Here is a 27,503-nt window from a genome sequence, read left to right as displayed (position 1 = left end):
ATCAATTATGACATCGATCCCTATATAAATCAAGTAAGTAATCGGTTCCTCTTTAGTTGCAGTATTCTACTAATTTCTTTTATAACCTGAACTTTTATATGGATCAAACTAGAGTAACAATTTTGAGGGTGTTCTTCGTGGGTTTGTTTGAATTGTAACAAAAGTAGAAACGAGATAGGTAGCAAGTTTGTTTGTACTGTAAATAGAATTAGAAACGAATACAAGTAACAGAACTCGTTAATTGTAATAGATTTGGGCTTGTGTTCGAGAATTCGAATGACAGAACAAACAGCCCAATTATGTTGTGATTATATTGATTATGTGATTCAGTTGAAATAAAATATAATCGGAATAGGGATAGTTGCAGTTATGATTTTGGTTTGATGATGATGATAGGCTGAAACAGAAACATAAATAGCAGTAGCAGTAAAACGAAATAGCAATAACAATTGGTGATTTAATGGGTCTGTGATGGTGGGTTGGGACTGAAGTATAAACAGCATAGTAACAGTAATATGTAACTTGATCTTGTATGTTTTCGATTGATAATCTTATTAGGAACAAAAGATAGTAGCTGAAGCAATCGTAGTTAATAGGCTTACCTTGTTCAGATTATGATGAAACAGAATTCAGTAGCATAACAAATGGTTTTGGTTATGTTTGCAGGTTACACAGAAACATAAATGATACGGCAGTAGCAGGTAATAAACAGTCAACTGAGTTGGTTTTGGTTTTGGTATTGTTTGAGTAAGAAGTATGGCAATAAATTTATTTGCAGCAGAATATAATATATTTAAGTGTAGTTTTGATAATAGTTTAATTGGTAGGGTTGTGGTGGTTTGATCGAGCTAATTATATATCTCTATATGTAGAGACTAAATAATTGGTGGTTTGTTTGTTGGAACAAAACAGAAGTAGTGATGGTGATTTGCAGGTGATCGTGGAAGCTGTCATAGCAGTACTAGTTGCAGCAACACAGATTAAATTGATTCGATGGTGACAGTTTATGGGTCTGTGACTCCAACAGAAAGAGAAAGAAGAAATTTGAGAGAGAGAGAATAGAGAAAGAGAGATGTTGAGAGATAAAGTGAGGTGATTATTGTAGTGATGTAAGGTGTTCTTACGACTTTAAAACAGGAACAAGCATCACGTAGCAGCTGCAGTGATGGCTGCTGTAACCGCAGCTATTAGTGGTAGGAATGATGGTTTGAGATGGTGGCCCGACGGCAAGTTTGGAGGAGACCTCCCTGGCTTGTGCTCATTGTATGAAAATGGCCCTTTTAATTGTTGCAGGAGTAATCACAAGTTAGGAATAGGTTTAACCAAAATTTCAAAAAGAAAAACGAAGGTGTTGATCTTTAGTGGTTTATTGAAATAGAAATAGAATTACCGGTTGCGGTGGTGAGAGTAAATGATGGCGGGTTGGTGGTCTTGGTGATCATGGTCGAAGATGGTGAATCGAAGATGGTGAAGTTTGAACATAGTTATCCGCAAGAAGTTCCATCTAACAGCAGCCCTCAATCCTCATTTAAATCAATTGTTTAGGTGGTTTTAGTGGGTGTGATTTGCTTTTGGAGCTTGGAAAGAAATATAGTATAAAGAATGCAATCGTAGTCACCCTTTTTGTTTTGGAGTTTGATAATGTTTACAGCTAAGATGGTTGTTTGTTTGTTGGCTAACATAAAGAATCACACAACTAGTTTTTAAATAATTTGGATAGTTATGCTTTAAGTGGGGTTCAGTTAGTGTGTGTGATTGTTATCTATATCTATATCTATGCTATATGTATGTATATACATCGAATGTGGCAAGAAAACAAGTAGTAGTCATAGTAATAATAATATGACTATAATTTCAATCATTAATAGTATGTACAGTAATTCATTCAATCAATTTCATTCATATTTGACATATAACAGATTGGAAACATCGTTATATAATATGATAATAAATAAATATAATACTATAATAATTAATAGGAACCTAAACATGCTATTTATTCACATCACCAGCCATTCATTTGTTTGAAGTTACTGACCATTTTCACGGAATGTTAAATCGTGGTTCGTTGTTAAATCAGTGGTGGATAAAAAGTACTCAGTTAAATTTCCAAAATTTTATGATAATTATATTTATTTATTTGTATATTTATTTACACATAATGGTTCGTGAATCATCGGGATTAGTCAAAGGGTAATTGGATATATGAAATAGTTCAAACTTTTTGAGACTTACATTACAGACTTTGCTTTTCGTATCGAAATCAATTAAGATTCAAGTTTAAATTTGATCGGAAATTCCCGGGTCATCACACATCAAAGCAAGGTCTCGGTTGTGTATTAATGCAACGAAAGAAAGTAATTGCTTATGCGTCTAGACAATTGAAGATCCATGAACAGAATTATACGACTCACGATTTGGAATTGGGTGCGTTTGTTTTTGTATTAAAAATATGGAGGCATTACTTATATGGAGTTAAATGTACCATATATACCGACCATAAAAGTCTCCAACATATATTTGATCAAAAACAACTGAACATAAGGCAACGTAGGTGGATTGAGCTGGTAAATGATTACGATTTTAAGATTCGTTACCACCCGAGAAAGGCAAATGTGGTAGCTGACGCCTTAAGTAGAAAAGACAGGGAACCTATTCGAGTAAAATCTATGAATAAAATTATTCATACTAACCTTACTACTCGAATAAAAGAGGCGCAACAAGGAGTTTTAAAAGAAGGGAATTTGAAGAAGGAAATACCCAAAGGATCAGAGGAACATCTTAATATTCGGGAAGACGGAACCTGGTATAGGGCTGAAAGAATTTGGGTACCAAGGTTTGGAGACGTGAGGGAAATGGTACTTAGGGAGGCACATAAAACCAGATATTCAATACACCCTGAAGCTGGAAAGATGTACCAAGATCTCAAGAAACACTTTTGGTGGCCGGGTATGAAAGCCGATATCGCCACATATGTAGGAGAATGTTTGACGTGTTCTAAGGTCAAAGCTGAACATCAAAAACCATCAGGTCTACTTCAACAACCTGAAATCCTAAAATGGAAATGGGAAAACATTACCATGGATTTCATTACTAAATTGCCAAGGACTGCAAGTGGTTATGATACTATTTGGGTAATAGTCGATCGTCTCACCAAATCAGCACACTTTCTACCAATGCGAGAAGATGATAAAATGGTCGTCTCCATACACGGAATACCAATCTCTATGATCTCTGATAGGGAGGGTAGATTTGTTTCAAGGTTTGGCAAACGTTACAACAAGCATTGGGAACTCGTCTAGATATAAGTACTACCTATCATCCATAAACCGATGGGTAGAGTAAAAGGACGATACAGACTCTTGAAGACATGCTACGAGCATGTGTTATTGATTTTGGAAACATGTGGGATCGACATCTACCGTTAGCAGAATTTTCCTGCAACAACAGTTACCACTCGAGTATTGAGATGCACCATTTGAGGCACTTTATGGTAGAAAGTGCAGGTCTCCGATTTGTTGGAGTGAATTGGGGGATAGACAAATTACAGGTCCAGAAATTATCCAAGAAACTACCGAGAAAATCATTCAAATTCAACAACGGTTTAAAACCGCCCAAAGTCGACAAAAGAGCTACGCGGACAGTAAAAGAAAAGATATAGAATTTGAAATTGGTGACATGGTCATGGTCAAGGTGAAGGTATCACCTTGGAAAGGTGTTGTTCGATTTGGTAAAGGGAGGAAACTGAATCCAAGGTACATTGGACCATTCAAGATTATAGATCGTGTCGGACCAGTAGCTTACCGACTTGAATTACCTCAACAACTCGCCGGCGTACATGATACTTTTCACGTATCGAATCTGAAGAAATTATTAGCCAAAAAAGATCTCACTATTCCTTTAGACAAAATCCAAATCAATGAAAAACTTTAATTCATTGAAGAACCTGTCGAAATAATGGATCGTGAGGTTAAAAGACTTAAGCAAAATAAAATAATAATCATTAAGTTTCGATGGAATGCTCGTAGAGGACCTGAGTTCACCTGGAAGCGTGAAGATCAGATGAAGAAGAAATACCCGCACTTATTTCAAGATGATAAGTCAACACCTCCAACTGCTTAAAATTTCGGGACGAAATTTATTTAACGGGTAGGTACTGTAGTGACCCGAATTTTTCTATGATTATATATTATATGACATTAATATTTACATGAATAAATGTTTCCAACATGTTAAGCAATCAAACTTGTTAAGACTTGATTAACTGAAACGGATTTAGTGTTATCGTTTGACCACCCAGTTTGCCTGATGATTCACGAACGTCATAACTTGTGATAATTATATAATCGTTTTATTTATTTTATGATGTAAGTTTATATATATATATATATATATATATATATATATATATATATATATATATATATATATATATATATATATATATATATATATATATATATATATATATAAAATATAATTAAATCAAAGATGTACAGTAAAACACTATTTACTACAGTAAATTTTCGCTTGGCTACAGTAAAATACTATTTGCTACAGTAAACACTATTTGCCTGCATCAAGATACAATTTGCTACAGTGAAATACTATTTGCCTACAGCAAAAATACTATTTGCTACAGTAACATACTATTTTCTACAGTAAACACTATTTACTACAGTAAACACTATTTACCCGTATTCAATCCGTATTCGTACTCGTACAATACCCAGCTTCTAGATATATTTACTATTGGTATATACCAATAGTAAACACCAATGATCAGCTATGAATGAGTCCACAACAGGTGTGAATCATTACTTGTCTTCATGTATGAATTATTACACAAAATTACAAAATGAGGAGCCTTTGTTCCATGATAAAAATCACACCACCACCATCATTTACTACATCATTTTAATTCCATAATTTCACATACAAATCTTCTCTAACTACCTACTCCAAGAACGCTTTCATTTCCAGAGAAATAACCTTCAACTTCATTAAAAACTACATCAAGAACATCCAAATTATCTCAGTAACTTTTCTTTCTAATTCAAGGTAATAATCATATTCAAACTTTAATTCAATTTCTATAACTATAACAATCTTAATTCGAGTAGAAATCTTAATTGAACTTGTTTTCGTGTCATGATTCAACTTCAAGAACTTTCAAGCCATCCAAGATCCTTTGAAGCTCTAGATCATTTCTTGTCATTTCCAGTATGTTTACCTACTATACTTGAGGTAGAAATGATGTTCATATCATCATTCGATTCATATATATAAAACTATCTTATTCAAAGATTTAAACTTGTAATCACTAGAACATAGTTTAGTTAATTCTAAACTTGTTCGCAAACAAAGTTAATCCTTCTAACTTAACTTTTAAAATAAACTAAATACATGTTCTATATCTATATGATATGCTAACTTAATGATTTAAAACCTGAAAACACGAAGAACACCGTAAAACCGGACATACGCCGTCATAGTTAAACCGGGGGCTGTTTTAGGTTAGATAATTAAAAACTATGATAAACTTTGATTTAAAAGTTGTTCTTCTGGGAAAATAATTTTTCTTATGAATATGAAACTATATCCAAAAATCATGGTTAAACTCAAAGTGGAAGTATGTTTTTCAAAATGGTCATCAAGATGCTCTTTCAAAAACGACCTGTAACCTGTATTTCTGACTATAAACTTATATTTTTTTCTGTTTGGTTTCATAAATTTCGGTTCATTATGAAACAATAGAAACTTGATTCACTCAAAACGGATTTATAACGAAGAAATTATGGGTAAAACAAAATTGGTTAGATTTACTAGTTTAGCTACGAAAATTTTATAACAAATCTATACTAACCATAACTTAACTAACTTATATTATATTATACATGTAATCTAACATATATTATGTAATCTTGATAGACCATAGACACGTATACAATGTTTTGACATATCATATCGACGTCATCTATATATATTATTTGGAATAACCATAGACACTCTATATGCGGTAATGCTTGAGTTAGCTATACAGGGTTGAGGTTGATGTAGTGACCCGAACTTTTCCATGTTTATATATATTAATTGAGATTGATATTTACATGATTAAATGTTTCTAACATGTTAAGCAATCAAACTTGTTAAGACTTGATTAATTGAAATATGTTTCATATAGACAATTGACCACCCAAGTTGACCGGTGATTCACGAACGTTAAAACTTGTAAAAACTATATGATGACATATATATGGATATATATATATATATATATATATATATATATATATATATATATATATATATATATATATATATATATATATATATATATATATATATATATAGTTAACATGATACTATGATAAGTAAACATATCATTAAGTATATTAACAATGAACTACATATGTAAAAACAAGACTACTAACTTAATGATTTTTAAACGAGACATATATGTAACGATTATCGTTGTAAAGACATTTAATGTATATATATCATATTAAGAGATATTCATACATGATAATATCATGATAATATAATAATTAAAAATATCATTTGATATTATAAACATTGGGTTAACAACATTTAACAAGATCGTTAACCTAAAGGTTTCAAAACAACACTTACATGTAACGACTAACGATGACTTAACGACTCAGTTAAAATGTATATACATGTAGTGTTTTAATATGTATTTATACACTTTTGAAAGACTTTAATACACTTATCAAAATACTTCTACTTAACAAAAATTCTTACAATTACATCCTCGTTCAGTTTCATCAACAATTCTACTCGTATGCACCCGTATTCGTACTCGTACAATACACAGCTTTTAGATGTATGTACTATTGGTATATACACTCCAATGATCAGCTCTTAGCAGCCCATGTGAGTCACCTACCACATGTGGGAGCCATCATTTGGCAACTAGCATGAAATATCTCATAAAATTACAAAAATACGAGTAATCATTCATGACTTATTTACATGAAAACAAAATTACATATCCTTTATATCTAATCCATACACCAACGACTAAAAACACCTACAAACACTTTCATTCTTCAATTTTCTTCATCTAATTGATCTCTCTCAAGTTCTATCTTCAAGTTCTAAGTGTTCTTCATAAATTCTACAAGTTCTAGTTACATAAAATCAAGAATACTTTCAAGTTTGCTAGCTCACTTCCAATCTTGTAAGGTGATCATCAAACCTCAAGAAATCTTTGTTTCTTACAGTAGGTTATCATTCTAATACAAGGTAATAATCATATTCAAACTTTGGTTCAATTTCTATAACTATAACAATCTTATTTCAAGTGATGATCTTACTTGAACTTGTTTTCGTGTCATGATTCTGTTTCAAGAACTTCGAGCCATCCAAGGATCCGTTGAAGCTAGATCCATTTTTCTCTTTTCCAGTAGGTTTATCCAAGGAACTTAAGGTAGTAATGATGTTCATAACATCATTCGATTCATACATATAAAGCTATCTTATTCGAAGGTTTAAACTTGTAATCACTAGAACATAGTTTAGTTAATTCTAAACTTGTTCGCAAACAAAAGTTAATCCTTCTAACTTGACTTTTAAAATCAACTAAACACATGTTCTATATCTATATGATATGCTAACTTAATGATTTAATACCTGGAAACACAAAAAACACCGTAAAACTGGATTTACGCCGTCGTAGTAACACCGCGGGCTGTTTTGGATTAGTTAATTAAAAACTATGATAAACTATGATTTAAAAGTTGTTATTATGAGAAAATGATTTTTATTATGAACATGAAACTATATCCAAAAATTATGGTTAAACTCAAAGTGGAAGTATGTTTTCTAAAATGGTCATCTAGACGTCGTTCTTTCGACTTAAATGACTACCTTTACAAAAATGACTTGTAACTTATTTTTCTGACAATAAACCTATACTTTTTCTATTTAGATTCATGAAATAGAGTTCAATATGAAACCATAGCAATTTTATTCACTCAAAACGGATTTAAAATGAAGAAGTTATGGGTAAAACAAGATTGGATAATTTTTCTCATTTTAGCTACGTGAAAATTGGTAACAAATCTATTCCAACCATAACTTAATCAACTTGTATTATATATTATGTAATCTTGGGATATAATAGACACGTATACAATGTTTCGACCTATCATGTCGACACATCTATATATATTTCGGAATAACCATAGACACTCTATATGTGAATGTTGGAGTTAGCTATACAGGGTTGAGGTTGATTCCAAAATATATATAGTTTGAGTTGTGATCAATACTGAGATACGTATACACTGGGTCGTGGATTGATTCAAGATAATATTTATCGATTTATTTCTGTACATCTAACTGTGGACAACTAGTTGTAGGTTACTAACGAGGACAGCTGACTTAATAAACTTAAAACATCAAAATATATTAAAAGTGTTGTAAATATATTTTGAACATACTTTGATATATATGTATATATTGTTATAGGTTCGTGAATCAACCAGTGGCCAAGTCTTACTTCCCGACGAAGTAAAAATCTGTGAAAGTGAGTTATAGTCCCACTTTTAAAATCTAATATTTTTGGGATGAGAATACATGCAGGTTTTATAAATGATTTACAAAATAGACACAAGTACGTGAAACTACATTCTATGGTTGAATTATCGAAATCGAATATGCCCCTTTTTATTAAGTCTGGTAATCTAAGAATTAGGGAACAGACACCCTAATTGACGCGAATCCTAAAGATAGATCTATTGGGCCTAACAAACCCCATCCAAAGTACCGGATGCTTTAGTACTTCGAAATTTATATCATATCCGAAGGGTGTCCCGGAATGATGGGGATATTCTTATATATGCATCTTGTTAATGTCGGTTACCAGGTGTTCACCATATGAATGATTTTTATCTCTATGTATGGAATGTGTATTGAAATATGAAATCTTGTGGTCTATTATTATGATTTGATATATATAGGTTAAACCTATAACTCACCAACATTTTTGTTGACGTTTTAAGCATGTTTATTCTCAGGTGATTATTAAGAGCTTCCGCTGTCGCATACTTAAATAAGGACGAGATTTGGAGTCCATGCTTGTATGATATTGTGTAAAAACTGCATTCAAGAAACTTATTTTGTTGTAACATATTTGTATTGTAAACCATTATGTAATGGTCGTGTGTAAACAGGATATTTTAGATTATCATTATTTGATAATCTACATAAAGCTTTTTAAACCTTTATTGATGAAATAAAGGTTATGGTTTGTTTTAAAATGAATGCAGTCTTTGAAAAACGTCTCATATAGAGGTCAAAACCTCGCAACGAAATCAATTAATATGGAACGTTTTTAATCAATAAGAACGGGACATTTCAGTTGGTATCCGAGCGTTGGTCTTAGAGAACTAGAATTTTGCATTAGTGTGTCTTCTCGAGTTTGTTAGGATGCATTAGTGAGTCTGGACTTCGACCGTGTTTACTTGAAAAATGATTGCTTAACAAATTTTGTTGGAAACTATATATTTTTAACATGTGAATATTATGTGATATATTAATCTCTTAACGCGTTTGATATTATGTGATAGATGTCTACCTCTAGAACAAGTCCCATTGACTCACCTAATAATAATGAAGAGTCAAATGTATATTGGAATGATTCGTGGACTGATTCACAAGTTCCCGAAGAGGAACCGGAAGAAGAGTCGGAACCGGAAGAAGAATCGGAACCGGAAGAAGAATCGGAACCGGATGAAGAAATAGAACCGGTGGGGGAAATAATAAAATGGTTAAGTAAAAGAAAATCCTCAACCAACCGACCAAGGTTAATTATGATCAATGGTGTTTCCGCCAAGGAATTAATATATAGGGAGGATTACCAATTCTCCGATGAATCGGATTCCGATGAGAATTCCAATGATGTTATAGAAATTACCCCAACTGAATTTAAAAAGGAAAAAGAAAATAATAAGGGAAAGGGCATAAAAATAGAGAAATCTAATTCCAACCCCGATGAACTTTATATGTATCATCAACCCCCGAAGTCCTTAAGTTGTAACAATGACCCGGGAACCTCTAAACCACCAGGTTTTTCTAAAACAATGTGGAAAATGACGGCTCGTATTAGGGGAACATCATATATCCCTAGAAACTTGGCAAAACGAACCAAAACCGAAGAAGAAGAAACAAGCGAGTCGGAATAAGATAGTTGTATTCGTGTGGTGTAATATATGTAATATAGTGTGCTTATGCTTTATGATATATGTAAAAATTGCTTGTATTAATAAGTATTTTTTTTATGAATCTAACTCTTGTCTATTTTACAGTATAAAAACACAAAATGGATAGACAACCCAATATTTTAAGAGACCTACCCGGAGACATGATTGATGAAATCTTGTCTAGAGTCGGTCAGAATTCTTCGGCACAACTATTTAAGGCGAGATCGGTTTGTAAGACATTCGAAGAACGTTCCAAGAATGCCTTGGTTTATAAAAGTCTTTCGTTCGAAAGATGGGGTATATCATATTGGGAAATCCATAAGTTACGATGTGTTTACTTTGACGCATATATTGCGGGGAACCCAAATGGTATTTTACGCAATGGGTTAAGAAATTATTTTGACTCAATATATCTAAATATTGGACTTCGTGATTTAGAAAAAGAGGCTAACATGCAACCAAAGTGAGAACAAGAACATCGGGCTACAACTATTAAACAAAACGTTCCCACAAGTGACAGAGTCGGTAATTGGGGTAAGAAATGAGGTTTTTAGATTGTTACGGGACTGTTGGACATTACGTAACCCTCGTCCCTTTGACGACGTTACAACACGCTGTCTTATCAACGGCCATAACGGTTATGTTCCACAAGACCAAGGATGGGAAGTAATCCTAGTAAAACCAGAATGCATGACTTGTTTCTGGACGTATGAATTACGTGTCTTTATTGCCTTTGCTGAACGACTTGTGTACTAGCTAGAATTATCTTCACAACCATCTTGTATCAAATTTATTGTGTGCTATATTTCATGCTATATGTAAAATAAGCGGTATTGTAAGTTTGTAAAATATTGTGTAAAAGTTTGAACGCGAAATATTATTATAATCAGTTTTTCATATAGAATTGTAGTAGTTGAATTGTATATTAGCTACTAAGTATGAACTTAACGGGTAGGTACTACCCGAATTTAAACTTATAAAACGCTAATATGAAGAAAAAGCTTTTATAAATGAGTTCATATTATGCTACGAAATACTATTAACTACTCTTAATATTCTGTATGATTAACTTGTTCCATTTGACTATTTTGAAGGAAATGGCACCGACTACTCGACACACCGTGAATATGAATGAAGAGGAATTCCGTACTTTTCTAGCTTCAAACATAGCCGCAGTACAGGCTGCGCTACATACCAACAATAACCTTGGATCTAGCAGTACAGAAAATCGTGTAGGATGCACCTACAAAGAATTCACTGCCTGCAAACCTTTGGAATTTGATGGAACCGAAGGACCGATCGGATTGAAACGGTGGACCGAGAAGGTCGAATCGGTGTTTGCCATAAGTAAGTGTACTGAAGAGGACAAAGTGAAGTACGCTACGCATACCTTCACAGGTTCTGCGTTAACATGGTGGAATACCTATCTAGAGCAAGTGGGACAAGACGATGCGTACACACTACCGTGGTCAGCATTCAAGCACTTGATGAACGAGAAGTACCGTCCCAGAACCGAGGTCAATAAGCTCAAGACAGAACTTAGAGGGTTACGAACCCAAGGATTTGATATTACCACATACAAAAGACAATTCACAAAATTGTGCCTATTGTGTCCGGGAGCATTCGAAGATGAGGAAGAGAAGATCGACGCGTTTGTGAAAGGATTACCGGAAAGAATCCAAGAAGATATAAGTTCACATGAGCCCGTTTCCATACAACAGGCATGTAGAATGGCTCACAAACTAGTGAACCATATTGAAGAAAGAATTAAAGAACAGACTGCTGAAGAGGCCAATGTGAAGCAAGTCAAAAGAAAATGGGAGGAAAACGGTGATAAGAATCATCAATACAACAACAGCAATTACAACAATAATCGCAACAATTATCCCAACAATCGCAACATCAATCGCAACTACAATAAACGGCCCAACAACAACAACAACAACAACAACAACATCAACTACAACAATCATCCCAACAACAATAATTACCACAACAAAAACAACAATCAGAAGCAGCTATGCCAAAGGTGTGAAAAGTATCACTCGGGGTTCTGCACCAAATTTTGCAACAAGTGTAAAAGAAATGGTCATAGCGTGGTGAAGTGTGAGGTTTACGGACCAGGGGTTAATAGAACGAAAGGAACAAATGGTGTCGGAACGAGTAATGGCGGAGCAAGTAGTGTCGGAGCAAGTTATGCCAATGTAGTTTGTTATAAATGTGAAAAACCGGGCCACATTATTAGAAATTGCCCGAACCAGGAGAACACGAATGGACAAGGCCGCGGAAGAGTTTTCAATATTAATGCGGCAGAGGCACAGGAAGACCCGGAGCTTGTTACGGGTATGTTTCTTAATGACAATAAATCTGCTTACGTTTTATTTGATTCGGGTGTGGATAGAAGCTATATGAGTAGAGATTTTTGTGCTAAATTAAGTTGTCCATTGACGCCTTTGGATAGTAAATTTTTACTCGAATTAGCAAATGGTAAATTAATTTCAGCAGATAATATATGTCGGAATCGAAAAATTAAACTGGTTAGCGAAAAATTTAAGATTGATTTGATACCAGTAGAGTTAGGGAGTTTTGATGTGATAATCGGTATGGACTGGTTGAAAGAAGTGAAAGCAGAGATCATTTGTTACAAAAATGCAATTCGCATTATACGAGAAAAAGGAAAACCCTTAATGGTGTACGTAGAAAGGGGCAACACGAAGCTACATCTTATTAGTAATTTGAAGGCACAAAAACTAATAAGAAAAGGTTGCTATGTTGTTCTAGCACTCGTCGAGAAAGTACAAACTGAAGAAAAGAGCATCAATGATGTTCCCATTGCAAAAGAATTTCCCGATGTATTTTCGAAAGAATTACCGGGATTACCCCCACATCGATCCGTTGAATTCAAATAGATCTTGTACCAGGAGCTGCACCAATAGCTCGTGCTCCTTACAGACTCGCACCCAGCGAGATGAAAGAACTGCAAAGCCAATTACAAGAACTTTTAGAGCGTGGTTTCATTCGACCAAGCACATCACCGTGGGGAGCTCCTGTTATGTTTGTCAAGAAGAAAGATGGTACATTCAGGTTGTGTATCGACTACCGTGAGTTGAACAAACTTACCATCAAGAACCACTACCCACTACCGAGAATCGACGACTTATTTGATCAACTACAAGGCTCGTCTGTTTATTCAAAGATTGACTTACGTTCCGGGTATCATCAAATGCGGGTGAAAGAAGATGATATTCCAAAGACTGCTTTCAGAACACGTTACAGTCATTACGAGTTTATGGTCATGCCGTTTGGTTTAACTAATGCACCAGCTGTGTTCATGGACCTTATGAACCGAGTGTGTGGACCATACATTAACAAGTTTGTCATTGTTTTCATTGATGACATACTTATTTACTCAAAGAATGACCAAGAACACGGTGAACATTTGAGAAAGGTGTTAGAAGTATTAAGGAAGGAAGAATTGTACGCAAAGTTTTCAAAGTGTGCATTTTGGTTGGAAGAAGTTCAATTCCTCGGTCATATAGTGAACAAAGAAGGTATTAAGGTGGATCCGACAAAGATAGAAACTGTTGAAAAGTGGGAAACCCCAAAAACTCCGAAACACATATGCCAGTTTTTAGGACTAGCTGGTTACTACAGAAGGTTCATCCAAGACTTTTCCAGAATAGCAAAACCCTTGACTGCATTAACGCATAAAGGGAAGAAATTTGAATGGAATGATGAACAAGAGAAAGCGTTTCAGTTATTGAAGAAAAAGCTAACTACGGCACCTATATTGTCATTGCCTGAAGGGAATGATGATTTTGTGATTTATTGTAATGCATCAAAGCAAGGTCTCGGTTGTGTATTAATGCAACGAACGAAGGTGATTGCTTATGCGTCTAGACAATTGAAGATTCACGAACAAAATTATACGACGCGTGATTTGGAATTAGGTGCGGTTGTTTTTGCATTAAAGACTTGGAGGCACTACTTATATGGGGTCAAAAGTATTATATATACCGACCACAAAAAGTCTTCAACACATATTTAATCAGAAACAACTGAATATGAGGCAGCGTAGGTGGATTGAATTATTGAATGATTACGACTTTGAGATTCGTTACCACCCGGGGAAGGCAAATGTGGTAGCCGATGCCTTGAGCAGGAAGGACAGAGAACCCATTCGAGTAAAATCTATGAATATAATGATTCATAATAACCTTACTACTTAAATAAAGGAGGCGCAACAAGGAGTTTTAAAAGAGGGAAATTTAAAGGATAAAATACCCAAAGGATCGGAGAAGCATCTTAATATTCGCGAAGACGGAACCAGGTATAGGGCTGAAAGGATTTGGGTACCAAAATTTGGAGATATGAGAGAAATGGTACTTAGAGAAGCTCATAAAACCAGATACTCAATACATCCTGGAACGGGGAAGATGTACAAGGATCTCAAAAAACATTTTTGGTGGCCGGGTATGAAAGCCGATGTTGCTAAATACGTAGGAGAATGTTTGACGTGTTCTAAGGTCAAAGCTGAGCATCAGAAACCATCAGGTCTACTTCAACAACCCGAAATCCCGGAATGGAAATGGGAAAACATTACCATGGATTTCATCACTAAATTGCCAAGGACTGCAAGTGGTTTTGATACTATTTGGGTAATAGTTGATCGTCTCACCAAATCAGCACACTTCCTATCAATAAGAGAAGATGACAAGATGGAGAAGTTAGCACGACTGTATTTGAAGGAAGTCGTCTCCAGACATGGAATACCAATCTCTATTATCTCTGATAGGGATGGTAGATTTATTTCAAGATTCTGGCAGACATTACAGCAAGCATTAGGAACTCGTCTAGACATAAGTACTGCCTATCATCCACAAACTGATGGGCAGAGCGAAAGGACGATACAAACGCTTGAATACATGCTACGAGCATGTGTTATTGATTTCGGAAACAGTTGGGATCGACATCTACCGTTAGCAGAATTTTCCTACAACAACAGCTACCATTCAAGAATTGAGATGGCGCCGTTTGAAGCACTTTATGGTAGAAAGTGCAGGTCTCCGATTTGTTGGAGTGAAGTGGGGGATAGACAGATTACGGCTCCGGAGATTATACAAGAAACTACCGAGAAGATCATCCAAATTCAACAACGGTTGAAAACCGCCCAAAGTCGACAAAAGAGCTACGCTGACATTAAAAGAAAAGATATAGAATTTGAAATTGGAGAGATGGTCATGCTTAAAGTTGCACCTTGGAAAGGCGTTGTTCGATTTGGTAAACGAGGGAAATTAAATCCAAGGTATATTGGACCATTCAAGATTATTGATCGTGTCGGACCAGTAGCTTACCGACTTGAGTTACCTCAACAACTCGTGGCTGTACATAACACTTTCCACGTCTCGAATTTAAAGAAATGTTTTACTAAAGAAGAACTCACTATTCTGTTAGATGAAATCCAAATCAACGAAAAACTCCAATTCATCGAAGAACCCGTCGAAATAATGGATCGTGAGGTTAAAAGACTTAAGCAAAACAAGATACCAATTGTTAAGGTTCGATGGAATGCTCGTAGAGGACCCGAGTTCACCTGGGAGTGTGAAGATCAGATAAAGAAGAAATACCCGCATCTATTTCTAGAAGATTCGTCAACACCTTCAACAGCTTAAAATTTCGGGACGAAATTTATTTAATGGGTAGGTACTGTAGTGACCCGAACTTTTCCATGTTTATATATATATTAATTGAGATTGATATTTACATGATTAAATGTTTCTAACATGTTAAGCAATCAAACTTGTTAAGGCTTGATTAATTGAAATATGTTTCATATAGACAATTGACCACCCAAGTTGACCGGTGATTCACGAACGTTAAAACTTGTAAAAACTATATGATGACATATATATGGATATATATATAGTTAACATGATACTATGATAAGTAAACATATCATTAAGTATATTAACAATGAACTACATATGTAAAAACAAGACTACTAACTTAATGATTTTTAAACGAGACATATATGTAACGATTATCGTTGTAAAGACATTTAATGTATATATATCATATTAAGAGATATTCATACATGATAATATCATGATAATATAATAATTTAAAATCTCATTTGATATTATAAACATTGGGTTAACAATATTTAACAAGATCGTTAACCTAAAGGTTTCAAAACAACACTTACATGTAACGACTAACGATGACTTAACGACTCAGTTAAAATGTATATACATGTAGTGTTTTAATATGTATTTATACACTTTTGAAAGACTTCAATACACTTATCAAAATACTTCTACTTAACAAATATGCTTACAATTACATCCTCGTTCAGTTTCATCAACAATTCTACTCGTATGCACCCGTATTCATACTCGTACAATACACAGCTTTTAGATGTATGTATTATTGGTATATACACTCCAATGATCAGCTCTTAGCAGCCCATGTGAGTCACCTAACACATGTGGGAACCATCATTTGGCAACTAGTATTAAATATCTCATAAAATTACAAAAATATGAGTAATCATTCATGACTTATTTACATGAAAACAAAATTACATATCCTTTATATCTAATCCATACACCAACGACCAAAAACACCTACAAACACTTTCATTCTTCAATTTTCTTCATCTAATTGATCTCTCTCAAGTTCTATCTTCAAGTTCTAAGTGTTCTTCATAAATTCTACAAGTTCTTGTTACACAAAATCAAGAATACTTTCAAGTTTGCTAGCTCACTTCCAATCTTGTAAGGTGATCATCCAACCTCAAGAAATCTTTGTTTCTTACAGTAGGTTATCATTCTAATACAAGGTAATAATCATATTCAAACTTTGGTTCAATATCTATAACTATAACAATCTTATTTCAAGTGATGATCTTACTTGAACTTGTTTTCGTGTCATGATTATGCTTCAAGAACTTCGAGCCATCCAAGGATCTGTTGAAGCTAGATCCATTTTTCGCTTTTCCAGTAGGTTTATTCAAGGAACTTAAGGTAGTAATGATGTTCATAACATCATTCGATTCATACATATAAAGCTATCTTATTCGAAGGTTTAAACTTGTAATCACTAGACCATAGTTTAGTTAATTCTAAACTTGTTTGCAAACAAAAGTTAATCCTTCTAACTTGAATTTTAAAATCAACTAAACACATGTTCTATATCTATATGATATTCTAACTTAATGATTTAAAACCTGGAAACACAAAAAATACCGTAAAACCGGATTTACGCCGTCGTAGTAACACCGCGGGCTATTTTGGGTTAGTTAATTAAAAACTACGATAAACTTTGATTTAAAAGTTTTTATTCTGAGAAAATGATTTTTATTATGAACATGAAACTATATCCAAAAATTATGGTTAAACTCAAAGTGGAAGTATGTTTTCTAAAATGGTCATCTAGACGTCGTTCTTTCGACTGAAATGACTACCTTTACAAATTACGACTTGTAACTTATTTTTTCGATGATAAACCTATACTTTTTCTGTTTAGATTAATAAAATAGAGTTCAATATGAAACCATAGCAATTTGATTCACTCAAAATGGATTTAAAATGAAGAAGTTATGGGTAAAACAAGATTGGATAATTTTTCTCATTTTAGCTACGTGAAAATTGGTAACAAATCTATTCCAACCATAACTTAATCAACTTGTATTATATATTATATAATCTTGAGATACCATAGACACGTATACAATGTTTCGACCTATCATGTCGACACATCTATATATATTTCGGAACAACCATAGACACTCTATATGTGAATGTTGGAGTTAGCTATACAGGGTTGAGGTTGATTCCAAAATATATATAGTTTGAGTTGTGATCAATACTGAGATACGTATACACTGGGTCGTGGATTGATTCAAGATAATATTTATCGATTTATTTCTGTACATCTAACTGTGGACAACTAGTTGTAGGTTACTAATGAGGACAGCTGACTTAATAAACTTAAAACATCAAAATATATTAAAAGTGTTGTAAATATATTTTGAACATATGATGTGGTAGCGGAGTGTATATAAAATAGCTATTAATTTTTTTAGCAGGAAATACTATTAAATACGATACAATTTTACACAAGATATTTATTTATTTAGAGAATGGATATACTTAAACCTTGCTACAATACTTATAGGCAGTGTACCTAATCGTACAGTAGTGTAGTTTTTAGTAAGTCCGGTTCGTTCCACAGGGAAAATCTTTAAACAAAGCTTAACGCTATATTAGTTTACTTTTGTAAAAATACAAATATATATATAAGTAATATTATTATTATAAAGGGGGGTTTTTACCGTTTAATGACCGATTTGTCGATTTTAAAACTTTAGTCGCAGTTAAAACCAAATGTAAAATAATAAATAAATACAAGACTTAATTTAAAGCGTAAAGTAAATAACGATAATGAAATTGCGATTAATAAAAGTGCGATAAAATAAACTTACGATAATTAAAAAGTACAATAATTAAAAGTGCAATTAAATACAATAACAATAAAAATGCGATAATTACAAGTGCAATTAAATATAAAATAAAGAAAATTAAATATGAAATAAAAGAATTATGCTTATTTAAACTTCCGTAATCATGATGTTTGACGTGTTGATTTTTAGTTTATTCCCATGGGTTAATTGTCCTTTGTCCTGGATTATTTAATATGTCCATTTGGTTTTTGTCCATAACAGTCCATCAGTCATAAATATAAAGTGCGAGTGTCCTCGTCAAATTATCCTTATACCCGAAGTTAAATATTCCAACTAATTGGGGACTTAAACTGTAACAAGATTTTAATACTTTGTTTAATAATTACACCAGGATGTCGACTGAGTGTAACCCAAGGTTTTAATATTTTGTTATCAATTATACCAAGTGTCCTTGTACATAATTTCACCCCTGTTTTAATTATTCTAGTGGCTATTAATCCATTCCCGTGTCCGGTTAAATGAACGATTATTCGTACATATAAATACCCCGCCTATCGTGTCCGATCGAGTGTATATGGTAATTTATAGGGACGCCCAATTGTAAATCTTTATATTAACATTAACAAACTATCATTTAGTTAAATAAATATAAAGCCCATTAATAGCCCATAGTCTAATTTCCACAAGTGTCGTTCTTTTGTCCAAACCCCAATTATGGTACAAAGCCCAATTACCCAATTTTAGTAATTAGCCCAACATCATGATTACTTCATTTTAAATAAGCATAATAATAACTTAGCTACGAGACATTAAATTAAAAAGGTTGAACATAACTTACAATGATTAAAAATAGCGTAGCGTTACACGGACAGAATTTTGACTTACACCCTTACAACATTCGCTAACATACCCTTATTATTAGGATTAAAATTAAAATATAAATATAAATATTTACGTATAGATATAGAGAGGATGGATATATATATATATATATATTTGCGATCAGAATTTGTTTACTTTTATAGGGAGTTTCAGTTTTTGGGTCTCCGCGACTCGCGGCATTTTTGCTCCTCAAACTCCGCGAGTCGCGGAGTTTGAAATTCCAGCTCACCAACTTTGGAGTCTTTCTTGCTGACGGATTATAATATATTATATAATATATAAATAATTATAAGAATTATTTAAATATTATATTATATTTATGTGCATAGTTGACTTGTACTTTTTAGTCCGTTGCGTCGAGCGTTGAGAGTTGACTCATGTCTCGGTTCTGGATTTTCGAACATCCTTGCGTACAATTTTATATTTTGTACTTTGCGTTTTGAATCTTGTACTCTTGTAATTTCGAGACGTTTCTTATCAATAATTGGAACCTCTTTGATTGTATTTTGTACTTTTGAGCTTTTTGGTCGTTTGCGTCTTCAATTCGTCGAATCTGTCTTTTGTCTTCACCTTTTATTATTTAAACGAATATCACTTTTAAATAGAACAATTACAACTAAAAGCTTGTCTTTCTTGAGGAATAATGCTATGAAATATATGTTCGTTTTTAGCATTATCAAATATTCCCACACTTGAGCGTTGCTTGTCCTCAAGCAATATCGTCTTGAAATACTAGAATCACTTCTTTATTCTTCACACTTTGTACATCAGTGATTTCTATACGGCGGTATAAACAATGGTAGTAACGATATGGTTTATAGTCCCACATGACTATAAAAATTTAGATCCATTAAGGAAATTGGATCTTTATGAAAACATTTGATCTTTTGAAAATTAAATCTAGTTTTTACCCTAGATAAGTTTTTCGGAATAACCCTTCACCGGTGTTTGCAAATTCTTTTTGTGGGTGTGGTGGGTTTCAGATTTGAAAATTTTAGCTCAAAACTTATGGTTTTGTGTAACCCACTTGCTAACCTTGTATTTGGAAAGCAACACGTCCAGTTTACTTGTCCCGTATATTACCTTTCGGTAAACTACCGTCCGGTTGTAAAGGAAAGCGTTGAACAAGCAACTGTTAAGGCAATGTCCCCTGACATGCTTTTAATTATGGTCTATAACGTGTCGGACGCAATTACTATCCTTTGTAGGAGCAATAGTAAAGCTCACCCTTATAATTTGTAGGTTTGGCACAAGGTCCTGTCTTTGACCATGCTATGCAACCACCGTTCTTACGGTTGACACCCGATTTGGTTCAGGTGACCTAATGAATTCCAGGTGAATTCCTAGGATTTTACGTTCAATGGTAATGAACGCATTGAAAATGGGGTTTTAGAAAACAAATCGGTTTATAATTTAATCAAAATATTTTCTCTTTCAAGCTCGAGTTTAGATATCATTGAATTCCATGAGTTTGAATTCTCAATCTTTAAGGTCAATCTCTAGGATTGAGTAATATCAGGCTTAAAAGCTGATTTTTGATCTTTTAAGGAGATTATCCTTTCTGGGGATCTGATTCATTAGTCTTATCCAGCTAATTTGCATGGTGCCCCCCATTGTACGAGATAAATCCTTCTCATGGTTAGGATAAATCTGACCACTTGGCGACCCTATTTAATGCTGAGGTCCGTGGATTTCCTGCTGATTTTAGTGATGACTTTTCTAGGTTTTTCGTCAACCTACAGCTGGTCTGGACGACAACTTCATGACCTAAATCAAGAAGCGCGTTTCTTTTTCGGAAGACTTTACTTCCTTTTAATGATGGAATTGATTCATCGTGTAGATCCATCTCTTCTTTTCCTTCATCGGGTAAAACAGTTTAGTTTAGTCCAAAGCAAAAGTATTTTCAGTTATTTGTTACAGATATATGTGACATATGTTTAAGATAACTTGGTAAATTTTTCCACACTTGGCTTTTATTTTTCTTTTTATTGTCCTCTATTCCATTTTAAATGAATTTTAACATTTTGGTTTGTTTCTCAATTTATGTCCTTTCTGAGGTAACAATAATTTCGATGTTAAAACCTAGTTTTATCGTTCATAAATATGTATAAACATGATTTTGAGTTCATTTAATTGAAAATTTTGTAAAATTTTACTAGAATTGGGTAGTCAGTATATAAGACTAGGGCTGTTCTTAATTATCATAGAGCACTAGATTCTAATACAACTACTACTTTACTAGTATTTCTAATGGTAGCCAAGTGTATAAAGTAAAAATTTTAAAATCTGAAAGAATTTAACCCCTTCCCACACTTAAGATCTTGCAATGCCCTCATTTGCAAGAAATCAGTAACAATTTAAATTATTGAGGGTGATTTGTGTGAAAATGATTAAATTTTACCAAAGTTTCCAAACATATTTGTGTTTGCTTGCTGAATGATAAATGGTGCACATCATTTGTTCATTCCGTCTTGTTGTTATTTCACATATATTTTGCATCTTGTCGTCAAAATTAGTTGCTTTTGCTGAACTTAATTCCAGTCTTTGAAAATGCGTTGTTTTACCCTGTTGTGTACATAAGATAAACTGCAAACATATATACATATTTTTGAAGTTTGGTATATTACCCCACATTCAAAAATTATTAAAATCTAAGAATAAAAGTTAGAAAATTATAAAAACTATTACAATATTAACATAAGTATTAAACGTATCAACATAACAAATTACAAAATAAATAAAACTAAGTAGACTAGGGATGATACTGATACCAATAGGGGTTCCATGCATAACCATAGGTGCTATAAAATGCTTCGGCTGGGTTATACGTAGGATACGGTGGTTGAATCTCTATAGACCAGGGAGGGAATATGGGCTTTGGAGTAGGAATATAGTTTCTACCTATATGTTGGCAATAAGCTATGATTTGGTTTTGATGAACTTGCCAATCTTCAAATGCTCTTTGTCTAGCATTTTCGTACTCCTGTGAAGCTATAAACCTTTGTATTTCTTGCATTTCATTTCCCCCTCCTACATTACCTTGCTGTTGGTTTCTCTCAACCTGTGGATGTCTACCATGGTATTGTACTGCGGCGTTATTTCGCCTCTTCAAAACTTTCGCACCATGGTATACATTTAAACCTATTGTATCGCGGGGTTCTGGTTCTTCGACTAATAATCCCCCCCGACTTATATCCACACCGATATATTCAGCAATCAAAGTAATAAATATACCACCTCCTATTATGCTATGCGGTCTCATCCCTCTAACCATAGCTGATAAATAATAACCCACACAATAAGGTATACTTACAGCGCTTTGTGGGTCTCGAATACACATATGGTAAAACAAATCCTGTTCATTTACCTTTTCCTTGTTCTTACCTCTTTGTGTAATCGAATTAGCTAAAAACCTATGAATTACTCTTAATTCAGCTCTATCTATATCCAAATAAGAGAAATTTCCCCCCTTTGAATCAGTGATGGCTTGTCATTTGACTCCATACACCATGTGTATCAAAATTTTCATCTATCTTTCTACCATTTAGTATCAACCCTCTACAATCGGCAGATGCTAACTCCTCAGGCGTATATATACGTAAAGCCTGAGCCATGTCTAGTAAAGACATGTGGCGCATCGAACCTCCTAACAAAAATCTAATAAAAGATCGATCGGTTAAACTAGCTACCCGATCATTTAATTCTATACTACACAACAATTCTTCACACCATACTTTATATACAGGTCTACGCATGGTGAATAAACGTACCCAGTCGTTAAAAGTAGAATTACCATACCTCTGTGCAAGTAATTCCCTAATTGGCCCGGCCAATTCTACAGCTTCTAATGGTCCCCATTCTATGACCCTAGGTACCTCAACAACTTTAGAATGAAGAGTATGCAAACCCCTTTGGTATTTTGGATAATCTATCCAAAGTCTGTCAAATCTCAGGTTCGGGTGCAAATCTTCCAAGTGCATATCAGAAAATGTCATGACTGGATGAGGTATATCTTGCTCGTAGTAGTTATCCACCTCCTGTTGTTCCGCATTCTCAATAGGAGTATTGCGAGCTTGGGATGAAGATTCACCCCTTTCAGTCTGCAAAACACATCAAACACAATTCTTGTGCATCCAAATATGCATTAGTGTCAGCAAAATCATCAATTAAAATAATTACAATGACATGATCAATTTATATCAAATTTAAGCTCATTTTCACATTTTTATCAAATCTACACTTTTTCAAATAAGCATATACGAAAATGTTCGCCAAGTTCATAAGCATTCAACTCAAATAACATGTCAAAATAATCATTACTAGCAATTAAACAAGTTTCAAATGGCATTATCTCTCAAAAATCAAGTTCATGAATTTTAGACTTGAAAAAGTCCACTTTAATTCTCAAAATCATGTTTAGGCTCAAAGTTTGGATCATTTAACTACCTAAACATGTTACACTACTTAATTTAGCAACAATTCATGACAAAAATCGGCCATAACCTGTTTATATCAAAAAGCCCCAAATTGCTCAAGAACACAAACCCTAGATTACTCAAAATTTGAAGTTTAAGGCTTCTAATCATGTTAAATAGCATCAATCTAGGTTATACAAGCATAATACATAAACAATTTAAGTATAATTACACTAAAAAGCATCAAAATCAAATTGGGGAAAAAATTGCTCAAGAACACTAATTTTCGGATTAAAAGGTGTTTAGGTGTAGAAATTTACCGTTTTTCTTGAGTAATTCCTTGATAGCATCCTTCTCAACATGATTTTAGTAAAAGATTTGATGATTAACGGTTAAAAATTGTAATTTTGGGGGTGTTTTCTCGGGTTTTTGCGGAGTATTTTCGCAGTATTTTCTTTTTTTTTTTGTTGTTGTGTGGACTGAGCTGTTCCAGCTCCTTTTATTTTTTTCTGTAATTCGGTCCCTCCGTGAGTCGCGAGGTTTTTACCCTTCAAACTCCGCGAGTCGCGGAGTTTGTATATTTTTATTTTTTTAACATCTTATACTAATTAAAACAATTAAGTAATTAATTTTAAAATTTTGTTTCCCTTGTTATTTAGGACGAGGTCGTTTCGGATTGATGTCCTAGTCCGTCCTTCGACAAAATTTTAAAATTTTTCGTTTTGTAGCGATTGTTTTAAAAGCTAAGATTTTTGGGGTTTTTTTTTTTAATGTTTTTGGCATACTTTAATTCAATAAGATTAAAAATAATGATAATAAAAGTTCTCGTCCCTCTCTCGGGTAAAGCAATTTCGGTTCAAAGACCTAGTCTTCAACTTACGACGAATTTTAAAAATCATATTTTTAACTTAATGAGATAAAGTAAATTTTTGTTTTTAAATTCACACCAAACTTAAAATAAAAAATTCAAAATTAATATTAAAAATTCACACCAAACTTAAAATTTGAAATGCATAAAAATAAAATTCATATTTTAAAAATTAAAACTTCATACCAAACTTAATTTAAAAATTCATATTATAAATTCATACCAAACTTAAAATTTAAAATGCATAAAAATAAAATTCATATTTTAAAAATTAAAAATTCACACCAAACTTAATTTAAAAATTCATATTATAAATTCACACCAAACTTATATTAATTTTTCAAATATTTACAATTTTAAATATATTGATTTTACAAAGTTTACAATATTAATTTAAGATTTATATATTAATTTTAAAAACATGGTAAAAATAAAATTAAAAATCTTTTTGGCTTTTTATCTCACTTTAATCAATCAAATATTATCAAAAATATGCGCCCCTCTTTTCGGTAAAGTAATTTCGGTTCCAAGACCTAATTTAACTCATGACGAATTTTTGAAATATTTTGGGTTGATTGATTAAAGATATTTATACCTTAAGAATAAACGTTAAATTTCGCAGTGATGTAATAAATTTTTGAATGATATCAATAATTTCGGTCGCCAAACCTAATTTTATTCAATACCAATTTAATACTTTATAGCGAACAAATTAACGTTTATTATCAAAAGGTTAAAAATAAAAATAAAAAAATAAAAACTGTACAGACTTACCTGTGAGATAGTATTCTTAGTTATATGATCTATCCCATTCATAAGATAGTCGGTTTAATTGGTTTTCCATGGCTACATAGGCGTAACCTCGAGCATTCAGTGTTTTTTCTTCTAAACATATGAACGGTCCGTCTCTGCATAAAGTAACAAATTCGGTATTTGAATAGGTTTGATTATTTGAACATTTACCTCCATGTGACCATTTTCCGCATTTGTGACATCTTTCTAGGTGTCGTGCTCTTCTTTTTGCTGCGGATTTTGATTTTCCTTTACCAAATTGTAACTTATTATCTTCGCATCTGGATTCTTTTCTTACTCCGTCCAATCTTTCTCTGATTACTGATACTATTTCACTCGGTAGTGTGTCATTATTACGTTTAGTGATCAAAGCGTGTAGCATTAGACCATGGTTTAGTTCACAGGCAGTCTTCATTTTGTAAAAACCTAAAAAAAAAATAAAAATTCAGAATGGGGGGAGAAGACTAGTTCTTTAGGGTCTGCTAGGGAAAGACCATTCGGGTTCCATTTTCGAGAACTACACGAAAACAGACAATCTAACTCTAACAGAAATACATATTATCCTTTAAAGACTTGATTCTCCCCACACTTAGTTAGCTGTGGTGTCGAAATTGTGATTAACTTCATTGTCGACTTCCATCGGACTATCTATGTAGTGTTTAACTCTGTGGCCATTAACTTTAAATTTAATCCCATTTGAATTTATCAATTCTACTGTTCCGTATGGAAAAACTCTTTTAACTATGAACGGTCCCGACCATTTTGATTTCAATTTTCCAGGAAATAGCTTGAATCGTGAATTGAAAAGAAGAACTCCGTCTCCTTCCTTAAATTCTTTTGAACTTCTGATTCTTTTATCATGCCATTTCTTCGTTCTTTCTTTATAGATTAATGAATTATCGTATGCTTCATGTCTTAATTCTTCTAATTCGTTTAGTTGACTTAATCGTAGACGTCCGGCTTCATGTAAATCAAGATTACATGTCTTCAAAGCCCAAAATGCTTTGTGTTCAATTTCTACTGGAAGATTACATGCTTTTCCATAAACAAGTCTAAAAGGTGTGGTTCTAATTGGAGTTTTGTATGCTGTTCTAAAAGCCCAGAGTGCATCCTCCAAGTTAATGGACCATTCCTTCGGATTTGATCCTACGGTTTTCTCTAGAATACGTTTTAAAGCTCGGTTGGTATTTTCAACTTGTCCACTTGTTTGTGGATGATATGCGGTGGAGATTTTATGAGTTACTCCATATCTTTTAAGAACTTTCTCAAGTTGATTATTACAGAAATGAGTACCCTGATCACTTATTAAAGCTTTCGGTGTTCCAAACCTTGCAAAAAGACGTTTTAAAAAGTTGACTACAACTCGTGCATCGTTAGTTGGGAGAGCTTGTGCTTCTGCCCATTTAGATACATAATCAATGGCTACGAGAATATATAGATTATTATGAGATTTTGGAAATGGACCCATAAAGTCAATACCCCAAATATCAAATACTTCACATACTTGTATGACATTTTGTAGCATTTCATCACGTTGACTTATTTTTCCGGCCCTTTGACAAGCATCACAGGATTTGCAAAGAAGGTGTGCGTCTTTGTAAATTGTAGGCCAATAGAATCCAGCATCATAAACTTTTCTTGCTGTTAGTTGAGGCCCATAATGCCCTCCTGTTGGTCCTGTGTGACAATGGTTTAAAATTTTACTGGCTTCATCTCCAAATACACATCGGCGTATTATTCCATCGGGACAACTTTTAAACAGATGTGGATCTTCCCAAAAATAGTGTTTTATATCACTGAAGAATTTCTTTCGTCTTTGGTACGATAATCCTTTTTCAAGGAATCCACATACT

The sequence above is a fragment of the Rutidosis leptorrhynchoides genome, chromosome 8 (assembly GCF_046630445.1).
Source record: "Rutidosis leptorrhynchoides isolate AG116_Rl617_1_P2 chromosome 8, CSIRO_AGI_Rlap_v1, whole genome shotgun sequence".
NCBI classification, from domain to species: Eukaryota; Viridiplantae; Streptophyta; class Magnoliopsida; order Asterales; family Asteraceae; genus Rutidosis; species Rutidosis leptorrhynchoides.
Note: the sequence above shows the minus strand (reverse complement) of the source record.